At 36.0% G+C, this 24,261-nt stretch overlaps 1 protein-coding gene and 1 long non-coding RNA gene across 6 annotated transcripts in view; one reads left to right on the top strand and one right to left on the bottom strand.

Moving 5' to 3' along the window:
- The window catches only part of LOC114944065 (uncharacterized), a 137,578-nt gene extending 118,581 nt beyond the window's left edge, over positions 1–18,997 (bottom strand). The window contains exons 1-2 of one of the 3 annotated variants that reach the window (XR_014924596.1): positions 18,818–18,997; positions 18,500–18,725 (exon numbers count right to left, since the gene is read on the bottom strand). This is a non-coding gene — a long non-coding RNA (uncharacterized LOC114944065). The remainder of the gene's footprint in view (positions 1–18,499; positions 18,726–18,817) is intronic. The other 2 variants (XR_014924595.1, XR_003822110.2) reach the window with 2 other exon arrangements.
- The window catches only part of Tmtc2 (Transmembrane O-mannosyltransferase targeting cadherins 2), a 327,382-nt gene that overhangs the window by 137,062 nt on the left and 166,059 nt on the right, over positions 1–24,261 (top strand). The window lies entirely within an intron of this gene.

Raw genomic sequence — 24,261 nt, 5'->3', positions numbered from 1 at the left:
AGATAGAGCGAACCCCGAAGTTACGATCGTTCGCTCCTCTTTCGCCTTTATCGGATCATATTTGGGTTTAAATCAAACTGATGCGGCTTTACGATGCAAGAGGGGATCAGTAAAAAAAAAAAAAAAAAATTAAGCATTTGCTCTTCTATAAACACTGGAATTTATTTGTATATTTAATATAAAAAAAAATGAAATTAAAAAAATTTAATTATAGCCTCTCCTGGAAAAAGTCCTGCGAACACCCTGGATGAAACGTATCAAAAAATGATATCAGATCGCGAAATGAAAACAATCTGTTAGGATTTTAATTAAGTACAAAGTAATTAAACGATAGATTGCGAGGGAAAAAACTGGCACAAACTTTAACATCCCGCGCTTTCCTCAGATTCATATACAGTATCACTCGCGATACATAAATCTCTCGCTATTGGAAGTCCGGACCAAGTAGTTTCGTACTTTAAGATCGGTTTATTTATCGTGCGCGATTTCGGCGCGGGCGAGAGAGTACGTTTTTCGTAACGTTTTCTCTCTGTCTCTCTCGTTCCGCTTAAAAATAGCTTACTACGGCGCATCCGCTGATTTATTCGCGGCGGTATAATTCAGGGATACTTCCGCATCAGTAACGATGAAAATGTTCGCAAGAATGGCTGCGCATCGAGCCGTGAGTCGCGCGGCGCGGCAAGTATTACGGTCCAAGTCGCATTATTTCGTAGGCAGTGACCCCGCAGCGGGTGCAACACGGGGTGGACGGCCTTGCGGCAATAAAAATACTTGGCCCGTATCCAAGCCCCCGTTTATTGCCGGAATTTTCCTTCTCCGTACGCGGCCGATTCAGCCGCTCGCTCGTGCGTCGCATTCGTATGTTGCGAGCACATCAGCCGGATGCTGGGAGAGGATCGATCAGGAAACAACGCTCGTACCGAGAGCAATAACACGTTAAGCCACTCGAGGCAAAAATACAGGCAGTCGGACCAATCAAGAATATTTTAGATTCCCTCTCGACGTCTGTCGTGCGATCAATGTTTGGTTATTTAAAGAAAATTCTATAGATGATCATCTGGAATAATCTAGATGAAACTTTATATAAATAATAAAAATATGTATTATCTGCATTTTTCAAATAGATGAAGAAAGTATTATCTGGAATAAATTTTCAGATAATTTTGATTTCGAATCATAGCACATAAAAATACTTTTAAATAGTAGAATTATGAACACCTATTTTTATATCTTTTTTATAATTGTGTTTATATTTTTATATAAGCAGTCTTAACAATTATTATCTAGATGAGTCGCCATATAATTTTATCTTTAATCTAGATATATTTAAAACAAAATCATTTTTATCTAACTAATTTTAAAAATCATTTAAGCACAACACTGCGACTCGATATCATTTTTCTATTTCTTTTCGGCGTTAAAACGCAATCGATGATGTAGAGATTCAATCGAGCGATTATCAAAATAATTTGGGAGTTGCTGATATTTTTTATTAACGTTTACTCCTAATTTATAATTTTTATGGCTGTATTCGCTGAAAGTTTTAGTTAGTCAATTTAGGTAAAAGTTCTGCTGCATCCTGTAATTATTCTTGTAATTATAAAGTCTTATTATTTTTTTAATTATGCATATTGGCATCAAAGAATGCCAAGCTCGATAAATTACAGTCTCTTTTATGTGTATGTGTTCGTGCATATATAAAGTAATTTGTACAAAGCTTGTAGAAAAAGAATAAATAACGTATATAAGTGAAAAAATAACGCGGTCCACTACTGCATTTCCTATGCAACTTTCCAAAATTGAATTCGTTAGATAAATAAAAGATTACACAATTTGAATTGCGATATTTATCATTTATACTGCTATTACGGCCGCCGAAATGCTGCCTCGATCCGTAATTGCTCCGAAAGATTAATGCAAACAATTTTTTCCTACATACAAAAAATGCAGTTGAATGTTGACATTTTAGTGACGACGATAACGATCGCGAATAGAGTAGCAACATGTATATTTATCGTGTGCGCGATCATAAAGGGCTTAACAAACTTCATTTCCTGATGCCTAAGTCAAATAAAGCCGCCGGTTGGGCATATAAATTTATGGGAAACGAACATGTGTGAGAACACGGACCACTCTCGTCCGTGCTCGTCTGCGAGCTCCCTTGCCTGGTACGTTTTTATCTCTCGTTTTGTCGTAGCTGCTACGCTAATTCCACGGTTGGAGCGCGGGAGCAACTGTGCGATTATTAAAAAAGCAAACAAACGTATATAGTTTTTCAGTCTCGGGCTGTTGGTCGCGATGCTTTTTCCGCGGTTTCTCCACGTAAGAACGGCTCTACATGTTAGCACGATGTTATATATCAGCCGGCGAAGGATGTTAGATGCACGTGCGCTTTATGTCTCCGTATTAAACGCGTCGTGCCGATAACGCGGCGCGGAATTAAACGAGGGAAAGAGCAACGCGTTGTTTATTCGGCGGGAAATACGTTATTGCTTCGTACCGTCTTTCTCTCGCGCAATTCGTTTGGCTTTTTATTCAAATCGCACGTCGGTTCGCGGCTTAACGCGAAAGTGATGATAGATATGAACACATATATTTCGCCACAAATTTATATTACTTTCGATTTCTGCGTGTAATGAGATCCGTCTATTCTGGGAGCGAGTCAATTAAATTTGGTCAAAATCAAGTTCGGTCCGCGTCGGTGCGAAATTTAAACTATTTTCTAAAACTTATTCTTTTCGAGTTATATGAGCGATAGAATAAATTGAATCGCTTTACGCGATTAATAACTTCTAAAGAATGTAATTAAATAATGAAACCTTTTAATTGCTTGTTTAACTTCAAGAGAACCCCATTATATTTTTATTCAAGATTAAAAATTGTTAAAATGATATTTAATATACCGAATATATATATATATATATATATATATATATATATAATAATAATATAATATTATTACACACTTTTTATATAATTGTCTTTTTTCGTATAACCGAAATAGACTCGAGATGAATTAAAATGGTCGCTAAAATTAAGATTAAGGACACTAGGACGTCTGTGCATATCGTGTACGTGTCACGGATTCAACGAGAAATCGATTTCCCAGCGAGACTCTCCGTCTCTCATTCGCGCTTGGAGCGAGAGTTCCATCATCAATTAAAACTCACGCGAGAGATATCTATTTTCCGAAACGACTACGGAACGGTCTTTTGATGTCTCTCGTAGCCGCGCCATTTATTCGTCCTGCGCGCTCGCGCTCGCGGAATCGGGTGACAATGGCGGATGACGACTGCAGGCGCGACCGGCAGCGACACTTTCTCTCCCGCCTCGTGTCGAGATAAACCGAGCTCGACGTCCGGCGTGACTGACAGAATTAATTAAACGTAAAGGCAACAGCATCGACGCCGACTTTTTGCGATTATTCTCACCGTGTCCGGCCGCTTTTTCCTATTCGTCACGACGAATCGAGCGCTACAGGTCGATCAGGCCGGAGCAATGCGGTCGGATTGCTACAGCAGCTGCAGCTGCAGTTGCAGTTGCAATCGCGCGTGCACGGCGATTTATCGACTCCATTCCAATCCTAGCGCCCTATACTCTGCTTTAATGACTATATTGCTATTACTGCTTGTTATTAATATTATTCTCACCCCGATGCAGAGTGTATTATTTCTTATCGTTATTACTAAATCGAGATTATTATTATTCAGAAATAAATATTTTTTTTTTTTTAATTTTTTTATCGGCTCTCAATATAAAGAATATAAATATGATGTTTTCTAAGTGAGAATCTATATTTTTTCGGACCTATATTTTTCACGCGTATATGGAACTTTGTGATCTCAAATTGAGATACAGTTCCGAATAATTAATTTTTCGTTCTTTGGCTCTATTGGCCGACTTAGAAAATATCATATTTATATTCATTATTATTATTATTATCGAAATAAAATTTCACATCACGATCTTTCATTTTTACATTTTTTTCAAATAACATTTTCTAATTATATCTCCTTTCGGTTTAAATATTTTGGAGATGCGCGTGATTATTAAATTTATATTCCGACTGATAAAGAGTCCACATCAATCTCTCGCAAAAATAAATTCCGTCTTTCTTCAACGTCCAATTTTGGTCAAATTATAATCTCATCATTCACCCCCTTTTTTCTCTGCCCAAACTCTCTCTCTCTCTCGTCTCCCGTGTCTCTCGGCGAAGGGAAAATTGCGCCGAGAGATAATTCGTTCGGTTGCTTATATTTGCGGAATTTATTGTCACTCTCGTTCCGTACGCGCGGCGCACCGACCAGTCCGCGAAGGGGCTTGTTTGCGACGTCGAGTGCTATCCCGAGGATAGTTGAAGGGGTCCATTGTGCGGCCGCGATTCCGGTGTGTGCGCCACACCGCTATCCGCTTTCCGACGCTCTCGAGACACACACAGGCAAACACCCACGCGCACACGTATACAACCCTTCTCCTGGCCCCTCATCGTATAGCAACCCCCGGAGCTTGCGGTTGCCGGTTCTATCGACGACCTACCCCTACGCGCACCCATACATCCGTATACACATACACACACACACACGCACATGGCCGCGCCACCTCTCTTCTAACCATCCACGACCAGGAAGAACTTCCAAGCACAGACACCGCAACGGCGAATATCGAGTTCGCATTGACTTCGCGCGAGCATGCCGGAAGGTCGATTAGACTTGTTTGGTATCCGCGGAACTTCGCCGGCGGCTACGAAGGTAAATTAGACGCGCGCTCCGGCACATCATCCCCTCGAGCACGCAAGCAGCTTTTTATCCCCTCTGTGAATGTATATATGTGTAGTGTTGGTGAATGTAGTCTTTTGTGGGCTTGAATATAGCGCGAGAGATGAAATGAAATGACACAGATCCCTCGCGTCGTGAAAATGAATGATTGAAAACTCGAGTAATCGAAAAGAGTCTGATTTCAGAGGATTATCGGCGTATATATAATTATTGGAATTATTACGGTATAATTTTGCAACATGGTCGAAAGATTCGCGCATGACGTTTTGTCGATAGTATTAAACTCTCCTTCGATAATTATGGCGCTAATCTCGAATTTAGGGCGATTGGCAAATTAATTAATGTTTTAAATTGCGGATAAGAATAAAGTTATCCGTCGTGGTGATAAATAACTGCAAATAGCACTATAATAATATATAAGTAAAAAATATATACTAGTAAATATAAAAACTCTTAATTTAAAAACTCGTATCATAATTTATGGATAAAATAAAGACATAATTAATTTAATCTTACACAATCGACAATTTAATTTTCGTTTCGTATTAAATCCACGCTGACACTTGCATCTTGACATTTAATAAATTTTCCCCCCAAAAAAAAAAAAAAAAAAAAAAAAGCTTTCCGCGCTGCAAAAGTTAGCAGGTACTAGTTCACAGTTGTATGCACAATGTGCATCGCGTGTGCATCCGCAGCATTATGGCGGGATTCGTGCGTGTGACGAAACCACGTCGTCCGAACGAACCAATCCATCATAGAGTCAGCTATCATTACGCGGTGACACCGAGTAAAAATAAGCGCGGAATTTTCTCTCTTTCGCTTTCCCTCGCATCTCAACCCTTATTCTCCCCGATAGTCCACATAGATTGGATTTAATTCCATTAACGAGGGCGTTCGGACGTTAACGATCCGCGGCCGGCGGACGCGCGAGAGCATGAAATCCGATCCGAAGAGAGAGGAAGATAGACAGAGAGAGAGAGAGAGAGAGTCACGCCCGTTCCCGGAATTCTTATCCCGCGCGGGATTTATGTGCCGTCCTGACGACGACGACGACGAAAACGGGAAACACTTTCCGAGGAGCCGGTCGTCATGGCTCACCTCGAGGGGATCGGGAGAAAAAGTACGATCTTTGAAAAGTCGGGCAGGTGGGGAATCTAAATTGAATTTTTCCGTTTCATTTGACGATAAACCCGTCGCGTCGCGTTAAACGAACGCGGTTGGCAAACACCACCGCTGCGGAAGACGCGCGGTCATTCCGTATCAGCGAGTAATGGGACCCTGTATACAGGATGTAACTAAACAAAGATAAATCGAAAAGACCTGATTTTTTTTTAATCCGAGCTTTATTTTTAGTTTGTCGTTCTCACATCCGACGATGTGTGCTTCGTATATCTTTGCTTATGCATTGACGATAATTGTTGTAAAAATACAATGCTTAATGGAAATAAAATATCTGGCATGCAAAAAAGTAGATCTACTTTTAAGCTCATAATATATATATGCATGCATACACACACATTTGTACAGAACCAAGTTCCAGATATCTAAATTGTTATAAAAAGATCCTATATATACATTCCATTTGTCCAATTTTTTGCGCCGAAAATACATAATCTATTGGCTCTTGAATTTACTTTCTGAAATTTTAAAAAGCCAATAAATTATGTTTCTCGCGTAAAAAATTAAAAAAGAATTATATATCAGGAGAAAAAAAATCTTGTACTTTTTTATTTAATTATAAAAGACTTTGTCAGACAGATATTTTAGTTGATCGAATTAATGCGCACGGAGGAAGAGATAAATAAAAAATGGCAATTTTAAAATATATTGAAAAGTTTAGCTATATAAATTGTAACTCCATTAAACCTTGCTGATACAATCCGCCACGTTAGTATGTATATCGTAAACCGTGCGGGCGCTCGTCTATATGCGTTTATGAGGCATACAACGCGACGCAACGTTGAAAATTGGCATACTCGAGCCCGTTTCTCGTGTCTATCGGGAAATGAAACGTGCACGGTCACGCGATTTACGACGAACGGAAACTGCCTCTTCGCAAATATAGACTCGATGCTGCGTGCGCAAATTTCTATTTTAATTGATCGAACTGGATTAATCGCGCATTTCCCTTATCATGAAATTTCGCGTGACATTTTCAAACGTGATAGAGACGTCGATAATCTCAACGATTTATATCTAGCTCGCGAAACACGAAGAATAATTAAGTATATTCTTCTTTTATATTTTTATTAAAGTTTTATTGAAGAGTGTTGACTTTAATTTAAATCTTATAAAAAAGTTCAATAAATTGTATACGCTCTTTCGTCAAATATAAACGTGTAAGAGGTACAGAATCTCGGTCTTAAAACTGTTTAATGTTCGAAAAAGCATAAAGACTAAAAAGCCTTGCAGATGCTGTTTTCTTCGTGCCGCGGTATTCATAAAGTTTTATATCCTTCAATTTTCTTACTTTCTTAACCTACTTTTTACATGTCTTCTTAATGTTATATTTCTCACTGACATTACTTCGGCTTTCGTCAAATATTACTTACTCCGTAAAAATTTCGTTCCCAAAATTGTTCAATATTTTAAAAGCTCGACATGTATATAGCGAAATATTGTTTAATAACATAAAAAATGTATATTAGCTTTACTTTATATATACATTTTAAATCAATTATTTCAAAAGACGCCGGATATTAATTATTATATTTCACATTTGTCAATATTTCACACTAATATATCTCGTATTATAGTTTACATTTAAAAGATACGTGTGTACGATATTTTGTTTCATATATTCGCATCAAAAACTGTCACGCGAGCTATTAAGGGAATGGGTTTGCGATGCGTGCGAGAGTATGTTGTGTGATCGATCACAAGATCACTACGCTATGCGGATATTAACGTAACTGCTACATACATTACGTAAGTGTCACCTATGCGTTCTGCTAGTCAGTCTTGGATAATTATTACGTACGTTCGATCAACATCGGACAGGAGCGACACATCAATCAATATTATCTACGTAACTCTATTGCTAACAGAATTGTTGCTCGACGATTATCGCACCTGCTATTGGACACTCGATACCATGAACCTATTACGACTTGATGCGGCACGCAGCTAATTATCATCTAGCAAGCTATTATCACACGATCCAGTATCCGCCGATTATGTCTATTTGTTACCGGTGTGTCCTTTTGCCTCGCACAGTCATAGATATGATAAGACTAAATAAATACTCCAACACAGAAAAAAAGGAATCCTTGATTCAAGTATATTTTTATTCTCGAACGCTATTTGATTGATTTAAGCATAGAATGCTCTTTGTAATCACAAATTTTCATTTGGGCCTTAATAATAAATAAATTTGTGTGAAGTATATTTTATCCTTAAGATATATTCTTGTTTTAAAAATCGCATATGGTAAAAACAAACTTAGTCACATTTGAACTAAGAATTATTATATATACTTGAAAGTAGCGCTTATTTTATAAGTAAATTTCAGCTTCAACCAAGAATATTTTGCACTTTGTTTTAAGGATAAATTATCCTTTATCCAAAATTATTTATATTTGGCGCTATTATAAGGATAAAATATACTTGAATCAAGGCATATTTGCATTCTTTCAAGGATACTGTTTTTTTTGTATAAGATTGTCCACGTGTCCTTATGAAAATTGTATGCAATTTCAATATTGTGAATATAAATGACACGATAATATAAAATGTAAAATTTAATAATATAAAATTTTAGTAAATCTATTCTTGATAATTGTACAAATACATTTATAAGACATATTTGAAATACGATACCCTCGATGTATTGACTAAATAAATACTCCAATACTTTCGATAAGACTGTCCACGTGTCCTCATGAAAATTGTATGCAATTTCAATATTTTGAATATAAATGACACGATAATATAAAATGTAAATTTAATAATATAAAATTGTAGTAAATCTATTTTTGATAATAGTACAAATACATTTATAAGACATATTTGAAATACGATACCCTCGATGTATTGACTAAATAAATACTCCAATACTTTCGATAAGACTGTCCACGTGTCCTTATGAAAATTGTATGCAATTTCAATATTGTGAATATAAATGACACGATAATATAAAATGTAAAATTTAATAATATAAAATTTTAGTAAATCTATTCTTGATAATTGTACAAATACATTTATAAGACATATTTGAAATACGATACCCTCGATGTATTGACTAAATAAATACTCCAATACTTTCGATAAGACTGTCCACGTGTCCTTATGAAAATTGTATGCAATTTCAATATTGTGAATATAAATGACACGATAATATAAAATGTAAAATTTAATAATATAAAATTTTAGTAAATCTATTCTTGATAATTGTACAAATACATTTATAAGACATATTTGAAATACGATATCCTCGATGTATTGACTAAATAAATACTCCAATACTTTCGATAAGACTGTCCACGTGTCCTTATGAAAATTGTATGTTATTTCAATATTTTGAATATAAATGACACGATAATATAAAATGTAAAATTTAATAATATAAAATTTTAGTAAATCTATTCTTGATAATTGTACAAATACATTTATAAGACACATTTGAAATACAATACCCTCGATGTATTGTAGTTTCTAAGACGAAGAGAGTCGCTCTCGAAAAGCTGCTTTTTAACGATCGTGCATATATCGCGTATATAAGCCGATTTTTTCTAGGTTTGCATATCAGAATCTTATCGTACGATAATTCAAGATGAACGAAGAACAGAGACCCCTCGGGGTTGAAATTCTCGCGAGGGTTGGGGGCGAATTATGCGATGGGCCTTGGATAGAATCTAAAATCAAGCCGAGCGCGATGTCTCGTTGCTATTCAAGGAAACCTCTCGGATATCCCGGACCCTCCCGAAACGCCAGATGGACGAAGGGAAGGGAAGACGAAACGTATAAAAGTTAAGGGTGGGAGGGTGTAGTTTTTCCAAGCTCGAGAGAAAGTTTGCCCAATTAAACGAGACTCGGTGTTTACCGCTCGTTCCTCTTATCGTCGTCGAATCGACGACAAGGGTTGAAAGTAAAAATAAGGGAAACACGTCCTTCTCGCGCGCGTATATATTCTCTTTTGCCATCCTTGTTTCCTTGCGCGGGTTTTTGGGCGTCCGAATCGATCTTTCCGCGAAGCCGCCATTTATTTTCCCTACCCTCTCTATTGCTAGCGCTTTGAGGGATGTACATCTTTTACATTATTTGACTGGGGAAAGGATTACGTAGGGCAGATATTTCACCGTTGCCTCCTATAAATGGAGACTACATCGACTACTGCGGGCGGAATTGTATTTGATCGATCGTCGATTTGCTCGGCCCGTTCCTACGGCATTCTCGAGGAATATTAATTACGGCGAATTGCGGGGAATCGTGGAGAAATAAGTGGCGGCTAATTTATTGGATCGAAGACTCAAAGTTTTCCGGATGTACTCGAGAAGTTATTGCTTTACTTTCAAGAGTAGAATGTCAATCAGACGGAGCGAAAGAAAGACTTTCTTAAGATTTCTCGTTACTCGTTGGACTGGAAAACTCTAAGTGTTAAATATATCAAATTTATTCAATAAATGTTCTTATATACAATAATACCGTATTAAATAATATCCATGTACAATGTTTGAAGGGGCAAATATATGATAAAAAATGCAAAAGCTTAATTAAAATATTAGAGAGAAGAATTGAGATATGCTTTTACTTCATCATTAACAATATTTTATTTGAAAATTCTTGTCTAAGTTGGTCTTTGTAGTTGATGAACAAACCGCAAATTATGCGACATCCAATGGACCATCCGGAGCGATTTTTCACTAATTATAATAATTGACTCCATCGAAAATTAATCGCAATATGCTCGTATAAACCGCGAAACACAATCATATTATTTTACTCGCGACAGTAATGGCGCTGAACTGCGTTGCCATAATTATTCACGCAGTCAGCAATATTTGCTCCTCTCCATATAATGTCATTCCCGCAACGTAGACGTTTATCGCACCCCAGCGGATTTCGAGCCGCGGGAAATAATTTGGTCGGCCGAAGACAGGGTAACATCGCACAAGGATTAGGGAAAGAGCGGCTAGAAATGAATGTAGTATCAATGAATGTAATATCAATAGATGTAACCATTTTCCTCTTTTACTACAACTATAGATTTTCATAATGTCAATATGGATATTAATGGATTATTGGATATTGTTGCTTATATCGAAAGATTGAGAGAGAGAGAGAAAAATTTATTATATTGAGAAAAAAATTCTTCCAAACAAATATAAATACGACGTAATATTTTAAAATGCAGTTACGTGTAAAGATAAATGAAATAAATAAACTGTAAAAATAAAAGGGTTAATTAATTGCGTCAAGTCAATATAACGAGAAATAAAATACAAATCAATTAAATAATGTGCCTCATGTTGGAGAAATTTACATGTTAAATTTATTTAAAATCTATTTTCACATTATGTATATAATCATATTTGAAATACTGCAATACGATTATAAACAGTATAAAAGTGGTGAAACTGGAACTGAGATTTGATATTACGTAAAGGAGATTTTGAGAGAAAGTCCAGTTTATAATATACATACAGTATTAGAAATAAATTAGAAATGGAAAATATATAAGATGTGATGAGAAATCAGAAAGCAAGCTGAGAAAATGAGAAGAAGGAAGAGAATTTTGTCATTTGGAAACAAACAATGCTTAAAATATACGATTCTTATCTTGATCATATTCTATCTGGCAAAATTTCCTAATGGATGGTGATGTGGCGTTACTTTTAATTGCTTACAGTAATGTATTTCTATTAATGTAAGAAGTTAATGCTTTTAAAACAAGGAGCTTGCAATTTCGTCGTCGCTTGGATAAAGCGCAATATTTAATGAAATGAAAATGACGTATATATGAAAACAAGATATGTATCGGATAAAATTGTAATAAAATTGCAATAACGTAAATTTAATTTTCATTATCTAATTTTTGCAACAACAGAATACGTGATTATTATCGCATATGATTATTATTATTATTATTGTAACGATGAAAAGTCGTCGCGAATAAAATAAATGAATCTTTGAAATACGTGATTGTAAATTTAACATTTAATATCGATATGACTAGTTTTATTCGCATTGATTGAAATCTCTTTCCTTCTCCCTCTCTCTCTCTCTCTCTCTCTCTGCATTAGAATTATCGCGCCTTTCTTGTTGTTAAGAGAAAATCGTTTCGTGAAGAATCACAGACGGCAGTTTCCGTTTGACCCTCGACATTGCCGAAAATGGGGTAACCGTGTGGAAAAAGGAACCACTTTATTATCTTCCAGCGACAGACGCTGCGTATAAGAGCAATGTGATATTTAAGCGCAGAACCTCCCGAGTATGACGTAAGTAATGGCAACAAAAGTATCTTCACTGTCGGTGAGAGAGACCGCGAAAAGAAAAATATTTTTGCGCGAGGCAATCTGTCTCGGTGATATTCTTTATTGTCGAGTGCTTTATTACTGGTAATTGATGAGGAGCGCGATTACTTCGAATCTTTTTATTTCCTCGTATTTTACATCTCTACCGAGCTCGTTGAATGTTATCAATTAATCAATAAAGAACTGTGATAGCTATTTATATCGATATAATAGAATAATAAAGATGCTTAAAAAACTCTAAGTAGATCTTATTACTTTAATTCTACTGACAAATTTATTTCACTAATTTAGAATCATTTTTAATTCAAACTAGAATGGTATATGAATAGTTTTTAAGTCCAAGCGATTAAAAATATATATTCTGTAAAAACTTTATTTAAAAGTGTCATGAATTTTAATTAGAGATTCTTTTCAGAGGTTAATTTAATATTTAATTAATTAGATAGTCCATATTAAATATATTGAAAGACTGTAATGTAAAATGAAATAATATAAAAGAAAGAAATGAATTCATAACTCCTCATCGGCAAACTGATTAGTGAAAAAGTTTAAAAAGCATAGATGAAATATATCGAAATTTTAGTGTGGTAATTTCGCGAACAGAGGAAGGCGGTACACGTGCGGCGTCGTTTTAAATCCCTCGTTTTTTCCCTAAGCATATAGTGGCAGATTTCGTAATAACGGCGCTGCCGCGGCTGCCGTACAGCCAATCGGAAATTCTTAATTAAGTCGCATTTTCCCACGATGCGTATCGCTAGGGCCGCGATAAAAAAAAAATATTTCCGCGGATAGAATTAATTCCAACTCGGCGCAGGTATCTCGGTTATTGGGGATAAGCCCCGAGACGAAATTAAATTCCGTGTATGCAGAAAGGTTTATTTTCAGACACGACCAAAAATACCGACTTATATACTCGATATCACGGAAACTGTGACATATGCTTGCATATGCTTCAGAGAATGATGTATCAAGCAAAATACATAACAAATCTAGATCATAAATTAACATTTAATATTTTGATAATTAAACTTTACACTCAAATTAATAAAAAAATCGAATTAATAATCATCTCTGTAATAAGCATAAAATGTAATCTCTACATTTTTACTTCTATTCTATTTTTATTTCATTTTTTCCATGATCTGCAAAAATTGTATTTTTTAAAAAATTTTTAATTCTTTTTTAAAATATTTTTTTCGATCGTTTATAACAAATATTAGATTATCAAATTATTTTTTATATTTACTGTTCCTAACATCTGCAGAGAAAATAGAAATGCTATTTTTTTTTATATGATACATACAGAGCTCTCGTTCTCTAGTTTAATTATAGTTTCAAGCGTATCATGTCATTCATGATATCGATAAAAGCAGTTCACGGTTGAGTTAGTATCTTACGATGTCATGAAATTGGTAGGATCTGTTTGACATCTTCTCAACGTCCGTACATCAGGAACGTCAGCATACATTTACCGTAATGAGATTTCGCCGAGTATTTCGTGATTCCATCGATTCGATCAGGATTCGAGGGCTACTTCTTTTTATTGCCGGGTAGACGTAACTACGTACCTATTAATTGAAATGGACGCAGTCACGCGGCGCACATTTGTGTATTTATATAAAAAAAAGTAGGTCGTGCGTGCAGATAGGAGTAAATAAACAAGAGGAAGCTAACGAGCAACTATTGGACGTTTAAATCAACGGGCTGTGTATTTTGTTTAGTTCGATAGCATGCAAATGAATAGTCTGGCATGGGTAAATGGGAGCATTTTCATTAAGACTCGAATATTGCAAGTAAAAAATTGAATTTACGAGAGCAAAGTCGTAAAAATAAAAGTTACGTGTAGAATAATGCTGTGACTCCGCACAAACAAAGATGACAACTCAACGAAGTATAAAAAATTTCAACCACACAGAGAAAGTTTTCTCTTAGAATTTATCCTGAAAATCATGGTAATCGTGGGACAATATGATATTGAAAAGAATTTTATAAGAGTTGTTCTGATTAATATTTAATCCACAACAAAAATATTAATATCTACCACAATAAGATATCAAATGTGCTCGATTAATTTTACTATGTACATATTAATATTTTTTATTGTGGTAAATATTAATCAGAGAAACTCTTATAAAATTCTTTCAATACCACATTATCCTACGATTACCATGATTTTTTGTAGGGTAAATTCTAAGAGAAAATTCTCTCCGTGCATAAATATAACATAAAAAAGACACAAGCTTTATTTTATTCGCTTCTAATTACATTTTTTATCTATTTTTAAATTTATATATATTTTTCTAATCGCCCTAAGAATTTTTTACGTTAGTGTAACATCCCTAACGCAGAGCGAATCACTCGCAAAATTATATACCGCGAAGTTCCAGCTGCGAAATCACAGCGCAAAGAGCACTCGGATTCCTTATTCGCATTCGCGAATCAGTGAAGGACGGATAACGCGGCGCATCAGTTACCGAAGGCTCGTCTTGAGAGAACCACGTGGAATTGCCGAGGGAAGAGGCCGGGAAAGAGCCAATTAGCGGTCGTTAGAGTTGCAAATAACTAGAAACCGCGTGCAGCCGCGTAATGCAAGACGCCTCGGAGGCGCGCGCCGTTTGTTCGAGGGAAGATGCCTTCTCGTCCGGTAACTGACTGGGGCACGCGAAACATATTTCACCCCCTAATGGCCGGCTTAGCATAATGTATGCCTCGGGCCGGCATCCCGCCGCCGGCATCCCCTCTCTTTACCCTCCCTCACGCGCCCTCACTCCGCGTTTCCATCCCCCTCGAGCCACCCTGCACCGACGCTCATCTCCTGTCAAAATAGATGTTCGTTATCCGTCTCTGAGTTATCGTCCTCCTTCCTGTCGGCTTCGCCGCCGTCTCTTCGAGAGAGAGAGAGGGAAGGAGAGACTATCCGCGATTCGGAAATCGATCAATCGCGAACCGGCTGCGATCTCCTTTATAAAAAAAAAAAAAATTGCAACCTGAAATTTAGTTATCATGCCTTAAATTTTAGATATGGTAACTAATATTTTTTAGCCGTAGTTTATCGGAGAATGTTATAGCTAAAAAATATTAGCTGTCATAGTAAAAATTTAGGCGTAACAACTAAATTTCATGTGTAATATACAGACAGCTAAAATTGAGCTATGAAAGAATTGCAACCTGAAATTTAGTTATGCTTAAATTTTAGCTATGGTAACTAATATTTTTTAGCCGTAGTTTAATGGAGAATGTTACAGCTAAAAAATATTAGCTGTCATAGTAAAAATTTAGGCGTAACAATTAAATTCATGTGTAATATAAAGACAGCTAAAATTGAGCTATGAAAGAATTGCAACCTGAAATTTAGTTATGCCTAAATTTTAGCTATGGTAACTAATATTTTTTAGCCATTGTTTAATGGAGAATGTTACAGCTAAAAAATATTAGCTGTCATAGTAAAATTTAGGCGTAACAATTAAATTTCATGTGTAATATAAAGACAGCTAAAATTGAGCTATGAAAGAATTGCAACCTGAAATTTAGTTATGCCTAAATTTTAGCTATGGTAACTAATATTTTTAAATTTCATGTGTAATATACAGACAGCTAAAATTGAGCTATGAAAGAATTGCAACCTGAAATTTAGTTATGCCTAAATTTTAGATATGGTAACTAATATTTTTTAGCCGTAGTTTAACGGAGAATGTTACAGCTAAAAAATATTAGCTGTCATAGTGAAAATTTAGGCGTAACAACTAAATTTCATGTGTAATATAAAGACAGCTAAAATTGAGCTATGAAAGAATTGCAACCTGAAATTTAGTTATGCCTAAGTTTTAGCTATGGTAACTAATATTTTTTAGCCATTGTTTAATGGAGAATGTTACAGCTAAAAAATATTAGCTGTCATAGTGAAAATTTAGGCGTAATAACTAAATCTCATGTGTTGTTTTTTTCCGTGTTGTCATCGAGATTTTTCTCGTCGAAGCGAACGCGAAGTATCGCGATATAAAACGGAAGATAGACGAGCGATATATGTACATATGTATGTATTTCGAACCGCAATTAGTTTTGAAACGTTGCTATTTGTAGAAATATTTAATATGCAATTGATACTGCGTTGCAATGCAATGTAATGTACAATATGTAAATGCAATTTTCGTTTTTAATTACCTCTCAATCATGGAAAATGTATATATTTGTATTTACTTTTATATTATACAAAGCGGGCGTATAAGAGAGAGAAAACCGGGCGGAATATTACGTATTAAAATGAACTAGATAATTACAGTTAAATATTATACATGCAAAAGGGTATAATATCGCGATTTAATTGTGAAATGCTGCTACGTCCGAATATCTCACCACCAACGTACTAAGGAAACGTGCTTTTTTTTCTCGCTGAATTTTGGAAAAAGCGGTGAAAAAATATTTTCGTTTATTAAATCCGCGTTTATTAGATCGCGATCTATTGTATCGTCCCACAATAGCCGGGAAATGGAAAATAGATTCCTGGGGGTATAAAAGCTGTTTCTATTTTTATACGATGGGAATACGCGACTTTTAGTATCTCGCGTGGGGGCTTTTATATTCGTTTCGGTGCCTTCTTCGTGCAGATATTGCTCTCGGCATAATGGCGCGGGGGCTCAGATGCGAGAGCTCCTAACAAAGAGGCGGATCATTCTTAAAATAGCGCCCGGGAACACTCTCAAACCCGGAAATCTTTCTTGATAAGATCGAGCGAGTGCGCGGCGCGGTTCCCGAAATGGGAAATGTCTGTTCTCTAAAATGTTTTTCCCCGAGCAGACGATAAGGACGATGACTGGAAATTCACGGTCTCTCGCCATTACGCATCCGCAAAGTCGGGTTAAACCATAATTGATCGCGCCGCCACGGCGCTGCTATGAGGGGAGCGTAGGGTATTATTAATTAATGAGAGTAGATAATGAAATTATTGGAACAAGGCTTATGGTATTAAACTCTTTTTTTGTTAAACGATATATAAAGTTTGATAAATTATCCACATTAATTTATAACTCTCCCTGTACAACTGCTAACAATTATTAAAATAATTTTAACGATGCATCTAAAGTACCCTGAGAATTTGAAGGGGATCCTAAACGTCGAGAGTCGCCTCTCTGGAAGCAAATTCATGACTTTTAACGCGATGACGTACGCCCTCGAGCAAACAGATTGTTAGACGACATTTGCGAGCTAATGATAGTCCGCTATAGGCATCAATTATACCCTGCTCAGCCGATCGGGCATGTATGTGTGCGAGCCGTGGAGATCCAAAATCCTGGAAATTGCTGCGCTATCGGGCTGCCGAGTAATTTGTCGAGAAGCTAGTCGATGGACTAGCCTATGGCGCTACCGGCGGGATTTAAACCCCGGGATCTCGCCAACCGCAGGAGGGAAATACCGGAGTGTCCTATTCGACCGATATATGCTCGGCCGCTCGTTTCGCGAGCATCCCTCGTTCCTCTGGTATCGCGGTGCGAACGGCCGCAGTCTATCTATATCGTATACCACTCGCCTCTCATTCCGATAACGCTCCGGCATTCTCTCCTCTTCCACCCTATATTATAAAATCGTACTGCTCCCGCTGAACATCGGCCGGCGCAGTAGTCCGCGTTTGCCGTCACTCAGAAATGAACTTCCCGACTATTGTTTCAGCAGCATTGTGCGCGGGAACTGCGAGTTTTCGATGATACGCTCTTTGCGGAATACTGGTATATTCGCCCGAGATTGTGTAATACGGGTAAAAAAATTATGATAGGTATAATTGAAACTTGATACTGCGTAGATACTTATATTCTCGGATAACGTGTCTCAGATACCTAATTTTTATTTTACCAATTATAGGTTTTCAGTTTTAATAATTTTAGAATCGACTTTGACTACAAATATTTATATCCTTTAGAATAGCTCGAGGAAAAAATATTTTAATATAAACATTTCGCACTTTGGAGAGAGAATACGGAAAAATTCCGTTCTGCTATATTCTAATTAAATATATATTATTGACCTACCTCCTTTTATATAATATTTAACACGCAAAAGCGAATAGTGTTTATCAAGCAACCAGCCTGATTTATAAAATATACAAATATTCAAATTATCAAGCAATAATTAATGTATGAAAAAATGATTGTTACGCGCAATTGAATTTTTCATTTGTTCTCTTCAAATAGATATTTAATACGAAAATTATATAAATGTCGAAGAAAAATTTAAATTAAATGAAAATCATAATTTACTCACTTTTACTGCTACACGATGTCTCTCCCTGGATTTCCTCCTATTTTCCCTTGTTCGTTCTTCGCTGCTTTTTCATCGATATCCACATGACACTCGCGAAACACGATTAATTATAATCGCATGTGCACTAATTAACAGAATACTATCGCACGAATATTTTCACTCCCGACTTTGACACGATACGAGTCTTATTAAATTGCGATGGAAAACGCTGCGAGCACCTCGACATCTGAAAATTACAAAATTTACGAGTTTAAAATGAAAATTTCGCAGAGAAGGCAACAGCTGAAAATATATATTGTTAAACACTTTGCTCATTACTCTTTTACGTGTTCTCTTACATCACAGAAATTAATAATTAATTGCGCGAGCTGGTTATCTTTAATTCTAATAAGTATAGCGATTTTATATTACGTTTCGTGCTTTATAATGTTTGCCCGGAGCATATTTTGAGAGATAACACGGCACGCACGAAGCATAATTTGCGTCTTTCTCGCTCGAGTGTCGCTGCGCAAATGACAACACGATGACCGTGAATGACAACAATAGCGCGCTATTACGCCTCAGAACACCAGCGCCGAATTTTCGATATAAACAACAATACTGTTTACATGCCATCGCCTTGTTATTACGCATACCATTCTTACAAATACAATAATAGTTTTTAATTGAATCTGTTTCCCTTCACTCTGTTTCATGTTTCCATGATACCATGTAAATGTAATACCATGTTTTATTAATATGTTCGCATAAGCCGTGAACAAAGTAAAATCTATTTTGATAACATTTAATATATTTATGGAAAAACCTGCTTTAAAATTCATTTTCAAAATTGAACAACTTTCCGGAATTAATATCACATTTTTTAAATAAAAGCAAACTAATTGAAAGCGCCTAGCAACCTCTACCCTGATTCAACAATTTGAGATATGATTCAATCCTTGCACTATATGACTCAACATATAATTAAATAACCTAAATTTTTTAATATTAATTTCTCTTTCTCTCCCTTTTGTCGAATAATAATTCTAAATTATTAAAAACAGGTTTAAAATTGAATTATCATGAAATCACTACATATGATGAAAATTATACATATAATCGCAAAGTTATATATGAAATATGTCCATACATAATTAGATAAAAGTTCTTTTTATATATATAATTATATAAATTTATTTCTTCATGTATATAAATATATGTAATTTGACATAATTATATATGAACCCTTATATAAATTTATATAATCATGTATCAAAATGGACATATTTTATATATAATTTCACGATTATATGTATAATTATACAATGATTTCTATATAATTATATATAAAAAATGTGTTACGGCTGATTACAATACAGTTCGATTTTGAATTTTGTTTATAAAATTTAGCATTATGCTGGCATGTATAGTTACAGCTGAAGTTCTTTTTATATATATAATTATATAAATTTATTTCTTCATGTATATAAATATGTTTTTTTTATATATATGTAATTTGACATGATAATTATATATGAACCCTTATGTAAATTTATATAATCATGTATCAAAATGGACATATTTTATATATAATTTCACGATTATATGTATAATTATACAATGATTTCTATATAATTATATATAAAAAATGTGTTACGGCTGATTACAATACAGTTCGATTTTGAATTTTGTTTATAAAATTTAGCATCACGCTTGCATGTATAGTTACAGCTAGGGAGTATGCGTATCATGCACAAAGCGCACAGAACGCTTTACCACTTGTTTAATTCTAGCGACGTTCCCGACTCCCTCGTAAAGGAGCCAGTGCCGCATGTCCGTCCATGGGCGTTAAGGGTGCTTAGTCTTTGTGCTCCGTCTCTTGATAAAAGCCTTAGTTGCTTTTCATTACGCCGTTCATTACATCGTTCCCTTTTAAACAGAGAAGCTCCCTGACGTAAATTTTGTAAATTCCATTAAAAGCGAGACTACTGTTCCGCTACTGTTTGCTACTGTTATTTAACAATGTATATACCCAAATCGATTTTTCGCGGAGACAAACGGAAGAAATTACAATGTATTTGTGTTGCGCACGCGCGGGGGAGATTTATTAAATATTTAATATTATTAAATATTTAAAAGTAGAATTAATATAGAGCACGAAATGGAGAAGATAAATAATATTACTGTGGAGCTGCAGTCGCAAAATATAAACGAGCGATATTTTCTTTTAAAAATTAAACAATAAATATGATTGCGAGTATCATAAACCGATAACGAATGATATTTCTCGGATTCCTTATAAAAAATCGGATAATTTCACATCATCTCTCTCTCTCTCTCTCTCTCTCTCTTTTTCTCTTTTCAGTCTCGATAAATATCTCTTCACGTTGAAATATCTCAACATTCTCGTCGTAAGATTTTTATTACGCTCAATCGAGAGAGAGAGAGAGAGAGAGAGAGATGTAGATGTAATAAAACCTCAATTCTTGAATTCTTTTCACGTTTATCGTCATTTCAGTTAGAAACCGACGACGACACCGATCGATACATATCGGTTTATTATTTTCACGAGAACGGATCACTCGGCAAATAGGATAAATCGACGACGGAGGAGCTCGCCAGGACGAGATCATCCGCCCTTGGCTTCCTTCCCTTCGAACTTAGCCGTCCAAACGCAATCACACGATCGGGTAACTTTCCAATTTCAGGTTAACGGGGTGCGTTCCCCAAATCCTCGATCCTTCCACCTTCCCTGAATCCATCTCCATCAGAGAGAGAGAGAGTTCCTCCGTCACCGTTCTTCGTTTTCCTCCTTATTTCCATGTTCCTCCTTGCACATGCATCATCATCATCATCATCATCACTCGTATGTTTCACTTTCTTACGCTTGCACTTTTCAAGGTCCTCCCTTTTACTCTCTCCCTTTCTTTGTCTTCCTTCCTCTTTGCCATTTGTTCGTTTCCCTGCACTGTTTTCCAGTTCTGCGCCTCGGGTGAAACCGCTACGGTTAGCTCTCGAAGTTATCTCAATCTCGTTTTAAAATAATCCAACATCCCTCCCTTTCACCGTCCGCATCTCGGCGCGTCTTCGCCACCGGAGGCGATCTTCAAGCTTAGTTCCCTGATGTGGATTCACTGCACCCGTTGCTTTCCGCGAGCAACCCTTTGCTTTCTCTCTCTCTCTCTCTATTTATCTATCTATCTCTGCCGAGTCTTCCACCCTCTACCCTTCGTCCTTTCGAACTCACGAAACCCAGACTGCGGCCGCAATTAGAAACCGCGACGCAGCCCTGAAACGCGGCCGCTTTAAACGCCGCGGGCCATCGCTGCTGCACTTTCCAGCAGAGAGAAGGAGGAAAAGATAAAGAGAGAAAAGCCTGAAGAAAGGCGAGCAAGCAATGGATTGTCGCCACCACGAATGCAATGAAACTAGAGAGTTGCAAAAGGTTACGGATAGGCTCGTCAAGTTTGTTATAGACATCGCGCAAGGATTGCGATTTATTTTTCTTCAATTATTGCTATTTATAAATCGAATTATAAATATTGTACACGAATCTCATTTTTAGAGAGAGAACAAATTTCAGAAAAATATTGATTTTGTGAAATTGCGCATTAGTTTGTTCCATTTTTGCATTCGAATTATAAGCTAATAACAGAGCGTAAAAGTTTGTCTAAACATCGCGCAAGATTTGTGATTTATTTTTCTTAAATTATTACTATTTATAAATCGAATTATAAATATTGTACACGAATCTCATTTTTAGAGAGAGAACAAATTTCAGGAAAAATTTCGTAAAAATATTGATTTTGTGAAATTGCGCATTAGTTTGTTCCATTTTTGCATTCGAATTATAAGCTAATAACAGAGCGTAAAAGTTTGTCTAGACATCGCGCAAGGTTTGTGATTTATTTTTCTTAAACTATTACTATTTATAAATTAAATTATAAATATTGTACACTAATTCCATTTTTAGAGAGAGAACAAATTTCATAAAAATATTAATTTTGAAATTCCATATTAGTTTGTTCCATTTTTGCATTCGAATTGCAAGCTAATAACAGAGCGTGCGATCCAATGATAAAATTAATCTCTAATGGTTCGAATTAAATACATACGAATAGTGTGTATACATATATATATATATATATATATATGTGTACGTATACACATTCTCTCATTTTCATTGCGCAAATTTCATGTAAAATTAGAGACAAGTAAGCGGTAATAGCGATATTGTCGATTATACATTACTACTGGGTTTTAGATATCGATTTTAGCGGAGCGAATAACATTGTTACGAGTCCGGGTCGCTTCCCCAACGGAAATAAAATTTGCATTCTCATAACGGCATTCCGCGACGGAGTCTCCCGCGAATTCTAACTGCGTACAAAGCGAAAGCGCCGCCGGGTATCGCCTGGTACTTTGCAAGATGGAAAGGGCGAAGAAGGACAAAAGCGAATTGCGACATCGTCCGTGCGGCAAGGTAAAAAAAAAGTTTAGAAGGATCCCGTAGTAATGGCGGGACTTCAATTTATCGGGCTCGAGCAGGTACGAGAGAAGAGAGGGCGAGAGAAAGAGAAATTTTTCCTTGGAGAACGCCATCTTATATTCTTACGTTAATCCGTTAAATTCTTAATAATAGTTTCCTTAGACGGAAGACAGCAAAATACCACCGGGTCTGCGAGGAAAAGCCTGTAAGTTACTTTCGTTTTGTCAAGCACGACCATGATTAAAGACTATAGGGTATCATTAAATTTTTCCAGAAGTGAAAATCTCCTCTTGACCCGCAAACATCATGTCATAGTGATAAGCAAACTTAAAATTAATTTTTTTTATAGTTTAAAAAAATATAAGTATAAACCCGGGAAAAAATTTTTTATGTATAATATAATCGTGAAATTATATTTGTGAAATATGTCCATTTTTATACATAATTATATAAATTATATAAGGGTTCATATATATAATCATGTCAAATTATATATGAAACATATATATTTATATACATATATGAAGAAATACTTCACTATTTCATATATAATTTTACGATTATATGTAAATTTTATATACTTCTCTATGTATAATTTGATATTGTTATATATAAAAAATGTATATCCCGGGAAAGAAATTATGATTTTGTTGAAAGAAAAACACTGCAAAAAGTAATCGCTAAAAATGTATGCATTACTCAGCTCCACGACTCATTTATCCCATCATCGCCTGTATCTTTCGCCCACATCTCATTATGTCTCGGTCCTGACCGCGCCTAAGATCGATCTTTCGTTAAGGTAGCGCCGCAGTGTACTTGCGCGAACAATCGCGGCTTGACAAGAAAAGAAGCGCGTTCTTTTCCCAGGAGCGAACCAAAAAAGTTGCGCTATTAGAGGGAGGCCTTTGTCCGGCGACTTCATTGTCCGCGCGAAAATATTCAGGAAGCCGGGCGGATGAGAAAAGCCCGGCCTCGCGTCGTTGGACTCACGTTATCGCTCTTTATGCGGCCGGCCGATTAAACTATGAATAATTTATACTCCCGCGATTCGCGAGCTTATGTATATTTGGGAAATTTTGCAGCCAGCCGGCTTCGATTGTGCGCGATCGAGCCCTTTGACATCGAATCGACGCTTTTTACCTTAATCCGCTTTAAATCGAAAGGACTTTTGAGCACGGGCGCACACATCGCCGTAGATATTCATCCGAAGTGAGTGTATAGTTGGTTTAATCCTGATGTGTTTAATCCGGATAGGAACTGTTTCACGGAACTCTATTATGAATTCAAAAAGCGA

The sequence above is a fragment of the Nylanderia fulva genome, unplaced genomic scaffold (genome assembly GCF_048542155.1).
Source record: "Nylanderia fulva isolate GAGA-0341 unplaced genomic scaffold, ASM4854215v1 Scaffold20, whole genome shotgun sequence".
In the NCBI taxonomy this organism is placed as follows: domain Eukaryota; kingdom Metazoa; phylum Arthropoda; class Insecta; order Hymenoptera; family Formicidae; genus Nylanderia; species Nylanderia fulva.
The sequence above is the reverse complement of the archived record's forward strand: the minus strand, read 5'-3'. Positions and strand labels throughout refer to the sequence as shown.